The following is an 8,626-nucleotide window of genomic DNA, read 5'->3' on the forward strand; positions in this document are numbered from 1 at the left end:
AGAGGGAAGAAGCATTAAATGCTTGACATGAATTGAAGGTTAACTTGGGAGGTAGGGTTAATGTTGAGTTGAATGAATAAAGTCATTATCAAATAAATAATGCCTTTATCCAATGGATAAACTCTTGTACAAGAGTTAGTGGATATAACCATGGTCAAGGCAATAAATGGTTGAAGAGACACATGAGTTAAAAGGAGGTTGAGTTAGAGGTAAAGTCTCTAACCATGTGGGAAAGTGGAATTAACCATAAATGGGTATATAAGAGCCATTAATGGTCATGTAAGAGCCATTAGTGGTTTGGAAGACTTTAGGGGTTAGCTTGTTGAATACATAAAGCATTAAATGCTTTTCAAAGACTTTGAGGCTTTGAGAAGTGATTTCAAGTTGCTTAGGAATGTGATAATATTTAGGAGATGGATTAGGCTAATTAGGAGTGGTTAGAAGAATTTAGAAAGTGGTTAGAAGAGTCTAGAAGGGGATTTAGGATTGCAAGTGGGTTGGGTGGGTGAGGGAAAATAAGATTTTATTTAAAATAAAATAAATTTATTTCTATTGTGGTTGCAACTTGCATTTGTAGGAGAATGCAATTTGGGGGGGGGGGGTAGTTTAGGGATTTAAATAAATGTTTTATTTATTTATTTAAAAGGGGAAAGGGGGGTTGAATTAAATAAATATGATTTATTCATTTAATTGATTTTGAGTGTGGCTAAATGAATTAATTTAAATAAATTGAATAATTTATTTAATTAATAGGAGAAGGGTTTGAGGATGAATTAATTAAATATTAATTTAATTAACTTGGTGAGTGATGGTTTATTAATCAAATAAATAGTAAATATTCATTTAATTAAGTGGACATATTTATGTGACTACATTTGCCCCTCTTTGAGATGGTGTGGTTTATCACATCATTTCAAAGAAAGAAAAATAGGTGTGAATAAATATGCCCCATAAATATTAATTTAGCGGGTGGTATGCCCCCTCGAGAGATGGAAAAAAAATTTCAAAAAATCGGGCAATCTCTCGAAAAAGAGAAAGAAGTTGGGGGTAGATAGAAAGAATGGGAGAAGATGGAGTGAATATAGAGAAAACGGAAGCCAATGAGTACCCTTAGGTCATGCAGGAGATACAGTGTAAATGTGGTGTTGTTTTGTTGATTGATACTATACAATTGATCAAAATTGGTTGGACAATCTGGTGCAATCAGTTTAATTGCCCCGGTTGAGTCAAAGCATGATAGTTGATGTCAGTTGTTCGCTTCGAGAGGATAAAGTCTGAGTAAGTGAATCAAAGACACATGTTGTGACTTAGACAATTGATGTAATTGTCCATTTTGATTTTGTTTGATTGGTTGATGAATTGATAGTGTTTGCATTGTAGGTTGGTTGTGATGAATCATAGTAGCCCTGTTGAAACTAGGTCATTGTGATAAATTCCTGTTGTAGTCTAGGTTTGCCATGATCGATTACCTATTGAGACCTGAAGATACTTGATCAAAGTATCTGTTAATAGTCTAGGTGTGCATGAGTCAATGTACCTATGTAGATAGAGTAACTGGCTTGATTGGGTTGATGGGAAACGATGTAGGGTATGTAATGCTAATGATCAAGATGGGGAGGGTGAGGGGGGATTTAATGTTACATAGAAGATATGGAGGACCTAAGACCCATTCCTATAGAAGAAGATCGAAAAAAAGAGAGTATCCTTTGTTATGACTATGTATGAATGATATGCAGCTATATGGATGTATGGATGGATGGAATGCAATATATATAGATGAGATGAGATGGCGTTCCATAGATTATTCATAGTGATTTATTTTACTCATTGAGCATAGTAGTATCATTCTTGGCCGAGGTAGTAGGAACCAAGCTTGGAGCATTTCACCTATAAGAAAGCATTTAAGATAAGTAAAAGAAATGGACCCTCCATTCTGGTTCATGTGCAGATGGTCGAGGTATACACTATAGTCAGTAAGCCATAGTGATCCAGGACTAGATCTTTGCATATGATCACGTAGCTTAGTGAACTTCCCACGTAGACACCATTAGTACATGCCTCATAACTTCATTGGAACAATTCATAGACAATAAACAAAATGATACTTAGGAACCATCCCGACTACTCTAATCATTTGTGGGCATCCTGGAGTAGCATAGGAACCTGATATGAATGAATAAATAACTAACAAACCAACCAAGCATTTGATAGCTTAAACAAAATTTTCTTGTCAAAGAAAATGTTATCATGTCTTTGTTTTGGATAGGAAGGATGCATCCTTATTAAGACCGTTGTGTGTACCCATGTTGATTGATTGATTGATTTGATAAGTGATCATTGTTTGAGTAGCTCAACATGTTTGTTTGATGTTTGTTTGTGATGTGTATGTACAAAGGGTTTTATGCGTTGCCATGTTTTTGATTGATTTTTGTTGTTTTATCATGTTTTTGGATTTTGTGAGTGTTTTTTGAATGTTTTTGGATTTTGTGAGTGTTTTTTAATGTTTTTGGTATTATTGCTAGATAGTTTTGAATGAAGAACTCAATGAATCACAAGTCATGTAGAATCCACTTCCATCAATAGGTTAAGATCATTTCCCACAGTTTAGACATTACTATGAAAAGGAGGATGCAAGACGCATGAAGTACTATCCCTGATTGTAGATCAATAACAAGCCATGGTTTGAATGATGGATTAATGGATGAAATGGATGTGATCACAACAAGTCTGAAAGACAATGGAGCCATAACCTTTACAAGTGGTGCCTGTTTGCTAGGTTTTCACCATCGCACTTACCCAAGGTGCCACTAGAGTGGGTTGTTCACTGTTTGGATGCATGATTTGTCTCTTTACCATTTTGATCTTTTTTGTATTTTCTCTAGAACATTTTTCTGAATGTTTTTGGTGTTTTACTGGTATGTGTTGGAGTGTGATGCTCTATATAGCTTATGTATGAAACCTTTTGAGGTGTATGTTGTTGATTAGATCTGCTAGCAGTTCTCCTTCTGAAGTAGCCAACTGATATGCCCCTGAGCCAAATACAACATTGATAACATATGGACCCAGTCAGTTTGATTCAAATTTTCCCTGATGTTCTTTGTTTGGTTGGTTACAAGGATTTTACCGAAGAATTAGATCACCTACCTCAAATATATGAGGTTTAACCTGATGATTATAGCTTCTCCTCATGTATTGCTGATAGGCCTTGAGGTGGTTGTATGCAGCTTGTCGCCTTTCATCAAGTAGTTCCAAGTCTTGAAGACGTGAGACTTGGTATGCTTCATCATCTATCAGATTATGCAAAGAAACACGTAGAGATGGTATCTCAACCTCAATAGGAAGGATGGCTTCTGCTCCATAGACTAGTGAGTAGGGATTTGCACCTGTAGGGGTTTGAATGCTAGTTTGATACACCCATAGTGTTGGATTTAATTAAACATGCCAACCACGACCAACATTATTGACTATCTTCTTAAGGATTCTCAATATTTTTTTGTTTGATGCTCCAGCCTAACCATTTCCTTGTGGGTAATAGGGAGTGGAAAAGTGGTGTTGGATGTGAAACTTCTCACAAAGCTCATAGACATCCTTATTTTTAAAAGGAAGCTTGTTATTTGTGATGATGGGCATGGGTACACCATACCGAAAAATGATGCAATTAAGGATGAATGAGGTGATATGCTTGTTAGTGACTTGGGTAAGTGGAACAACTTCAACCCACTTTGTGAAGTATTCAGTGGTGGTAATGATTAATTTGTGGTTGTTGGATGAAGATGGATGAATTTTACCCACAAGGTCAAGTCCCCATTGACAAAAGGGCCATGGTGTTGTGATTGGTTGCAATTCCTATGCTGGTGCATGTATCAGGTTTCTGTGAACTTGGCACTTCTTGCATTTTCTGACAAAATAGTAGGAGTCTTTTTCGATGGATGGCCAATAGTATCCAACATGCATGATCTTCTTTGCTAAGGAAGGACCGCTTAAGTGAGCCCCAAAAATTCCTTCATGTAACTCTTCCAAGGCCTTTGTTATCTCATCTTTTTCTAGACATCGAAGGAGAGTACCATCAAGACTTCATCAATATAGGGTTTCAGTAATGATGGTGTATCGAGCAGTTTGGCGAATGAAGGTTTTGCATTGGTTATTGGATTGGTTAGGAGGGAGTGTTTGATTGTAGACGTAGGTGTATAACTCACCGTACCATGGGGATTCAGAACTGACTAGGTGACATATCATTTCAGTTTCAGGGATATCATATGTGGGGATCCAAAGTTGTTCTACCAATAACTCATAGTGTGTTGAATTTTGCAGAAGATCTAGGAGAGATGCAATTGTAGCCATTGCATCAGCAACTCGATTCTGATCTCTAGGTACTTGCTCAAAGGTGATAGTTGTAAATGATTCTTTGTAACTATCCACCATCCTTTTATATGGCATGAGCTTATCATCCTTAGTTTTATACTCATCGGTGACTTATTGGATAACTAACTGAGAATCTCCATATACTTGTATCTCTTTGAGATGCCATTGTATAGCCAATCTAAGTCATGTGATTAAGGCCTCATATTCTTCTATGTTATTGGTGCATGGGAAAGTGAGCCTATATGACTTCGGGATGATGTCGCCTTAAGGTGTAATGAAAAGAATGTCTGCCCCCGAGCCATGTCTAGTATATGAGCCATCAAAGTAGAGCTTCCATGGTTGTGTTGCTATGATCATGAAGATCTCTTCATCTAGAAAATTTGAAACAAGAGGATGGTCACCCGTGAGGGGTGCATCAACCAACTGATTTGCAATAACTTGCCCCTTGATATCCTTATGGTCCACGTACTCTATCAAATTCACTCAGAATCATAACCCATTTGGCCAAGCAGCCTATTAATGTTGCCTTGCTGAGTAGGTACTTGAGTGTATCGATTTTAGTAATGAGTTGTACCTTGTGTGTCAACATGTAGTGCATTAGGTTGGCGGCTACCAAGATAACTACTAGGCAAGCTCGCTCAATAGGTGTGTAATTGAGTTCATAGCCTACCAATGTGCGACAAATATAGTTTACAACACACTCTTTTCCTTCTACATTGTGTTGTGCCAATAGTACTCCTAATATCATATTAGTAGCTGAAATATAGAGCAATAGAGGTCTACTTGGATTTGGTGGGATCATTCATCAGGTAATCTTTAAGAATTTGGAATGCTTGTTCGCACTTTGTATCCCATTGAAAGCGGATAGTATTGTGTAATAGATGTGTGAAGGGATGACACTTAACAGCCAAATGTGCAATGAATCTGCGAATTGATTATAGCTGCCCTTGTAGTGTCCTTAACTAACTGATGTTCTTGGGAGGTGGCATGTCCATGATTGCTTTGACTTTCGCCGAATCTACTTCAATGCCTTTGCTTGAGACAATGTATCCTAAGATCTTCCCCAAGGTTACTCCAAAGACACATTTCTTTGGATTAAGACATACATGATATTGCTCTAATCTGTCAAAGATTTGACCTAGTATTTCTAGATGACCTTCTCTTGTCAATGATTTAGCTAGTTAATCATTGAGATAATCCGCCATTATAGTGTGCATTAGGTCATGAAAGATAGTAGTCGTAGCTCTTTGATAGGTTTCCCCTGTATTCTTCAGACCAAATGGCATCACATTCCAACAATAGATTCCCCATGGGCATGTGAAAGCATTTTTATGTTGATCTTCTAGAGCAATCATGATCTTGTTGTACCCGGAAAAGCCATCCATAAGAGAAAGCATTGTATGGCCTAATGTGAGATCAAAAATTATGTTGATGTTTGGTAGGGGGAATCCATCCTTAGGGAATTCTTTGTTCAAATCTCCGAAGTTAGTATAGATACAGATGCCCCCATTAGGCTTACTGATAGGTACAATGTTGGAGATCCAATCAACATAATCGATTGGTCAAATGAAGCCAACATCTAAGAGATTTTTGAGTTCTACCTTGGCAAGCACAACAATCTGTGGGTGCATCTTTCTGAGCTTTTGTTTTACTGGATTAGCTCCTTTTGCCATGGTGAGGTGATGCATGAGCAAATCAGGATCTAGACCAGGCATGTTTGCATAAGACCATGTGAAGTTGATTTGACACTTCTGGAAGAATTCTACAAATTTTGGTTGTTCCTCTGGAATGAGTAGAGATGCCAAATGTATTTGGTGAGCTTTCTTAGGGGTCCCACATTTAATTCTTTTGTTTCTTTGATTAGGATCGTCGATCTCTCCTAATTTGTACTAGAGGAGAGGATGTCAAATCTTTCATCCATAGGCACCTCAGAGAGGTTTTCATGGTGGGATACACTCTTTATTTTTACTTTTTTCGGATCAACAAGTGCCAGTGTAAGGTTTTCACTGGAAGATCCATGTTTTATTATGATTTTTTTGTAGGTGAAAGGTTTGGCATTTGCCCCAAAGTATGTTGTGCTATTAAGTTTGATGGAAAATCCAGCTTTGTGATTCCTGCTTGGTATGTGATCCTATATTTCTAAAAATTCAATGAGTTCGGGATGGATAATGGGCATGACCTCATCAATTAAGTTAAGTTTAGAGGAGGCGTCAGTGAGGGTTAATATAGATTAGTGAAGTTTGTCAATGGTACTTTCCTTGTCAGGTTCTGGTGTCAGATTTGATGTAGGACCCGTGGAAGGTGGTTCTTTTTCATGAGACCAAAGGGTTTTAATCCATGCCTCCCCATAAACTAGTATATCCTTATGAGGTGGGGGTGGCGATGTGTCTTCCTCATCTAAAGTATTTAGATTCACTGTATCAAATTCCCACTCATGTGAGTTAGTTTTTGAATCACTCTCTAACATCCCATTACTATACCAGTCTAGGGTATCCTTTGTATTGAAGAGTGTATTTGTCATGGGTGTATGCACTTTTATAGGTGGGATTGTTGATTCTACCAACAAGATGATAGGTGTTATTGATGTTGTTGGTGCTACTGGTAGGATTATCGGTGTTGTTGAATCTTGTATTGGGAGTATCGGTGTTGTTGGATCTACTACTACTATTTTTGCTAGAATTATCAGTGTTGTTGAGGCTACCGATGGTACTGATGCTGTTGATGGAGTTATGGGGTTTGTTGATACTACGGGTGCTACTACTGCTTCTATTGATGGTTTTATCAGTCTTGTTGGTGCAGTGGGTGTGAGTGATGCTGTTAGTTTGATTATCAATCTCATTGGTGCAATTGGTGCCACTGCTGCTACTGATGGGATTATCAATTTTATTGGTGCAGTGGGGTTTTTTGGTCCTGCAAAGATAATCAAGGAGAGCCTCCTTGGAGTAACTGTTTGATACATGGGTTTGCTGGGTTTACCTTTGAATCTGAGATTGGGAAGAGATTATTTTTGAAAGCCTAATCCAGTGTTATCTTTGGGTTTCAACTCAGGTTGCAAGGGCTCATGTTTGAGATAGACAGAGAGGTTGGACTAACATATGATGTGGATGAGATAACTTCTCTTTTGTTAGGAATGGTAATCTCTGGTTGATGGTTAATATTTTTACAATATGCAAATGGATTTGCATCACCAAGGATTGTGATTTCTACACCATTATGGGGAACTTGATACACTGATGATAGGTGGATGGAACAACTTGCATGGGTTGTATCCAAGGTTTTCCTAACAAAATATTATATGGCAGAGGAAAGTCTAGAACTTGACAGATGATTTTGTTCACCACTGGGCCAACTCAGATCTGTAACACAATAGCTCCTTTGGAAGAACACTCTGCATCATCATAGGCCTTAATGGTTATCTTTTTGTGAGGGTCTACTGATTCAACTCTATATCCCAATGCTATGACCAACTGTAAGGTGCATATATTCAGGTTGGCTCCATTGTCAATCAAGACTCGCTTGATTCTGTGTTGGTTGACAAATCCTTCAATGTGAAGGGATGTGTTATGTGGTTGTTGGAATGAAGCATTGTCACTTTCGAAAAAAGTGAGGCATGGTGATGACCTGAGACTACCAACCATGGATTGAAATTGATCCATGTTAAGGTTGGTCGGGACTGACGCTTCTTGGAGAGCTTGATCCAAGATTGTTTTGTGTGAACGGGATAAGTGCAAAAGCTCTAATATGGATATAAGGGTGAGTGTTTTGTCCAACTGCTCCACAATATTATACTACTTGGGGATGGATGTTGTTCCTTGTGGAGATGCTTTAATAGTGATCTTGCTACAATGCATAATAATATTGCAGGCAGGGTTTGGATCTTTGATGGTGAGGGTTACAATTTATTCATCAATGTCATAGAGGTGATTCATAGTATAATTATAGGCAGCTTGTGTATAATTAGTTGTATCTGTGTTTCACCCTGAGGTGGAAGGACCCCTTTGATCATGTGATGGAAGCAAATTCTTCAACATTAGATGATCATCATTTGATGTTTTTGGGTCATGTCCTTCAATTTCAATTGCTCCTCGGATAATAAGATCTTGAACAAGGTCTTTTAGTCTATGGTAGTTACACATTTTATGCCCTTTCCCTTGGTGGAATTCACAATGTTCATTATCTCTCCACCGTGGAGGTTTGACCTGAGGTTCATAGTTAGATGTCTTCGGTAAGGTCACCAGATTTGAAGAGACCAATTGACATAATA

This window comes from Cryptomeria japonica, chromosome 7, assembly GCF_030272615.1.
Source record: "Cryptomeria japonica chromosome 7, Sugi_1.0, whole genome shotgun sequence".
Lineage (NCBI taxonomy): Eukaryota > Viridiplantae > Streptophyta > Pinopsida > Cupressales > Cupressaceae > Cryptomeria > Cryptomeria japonica.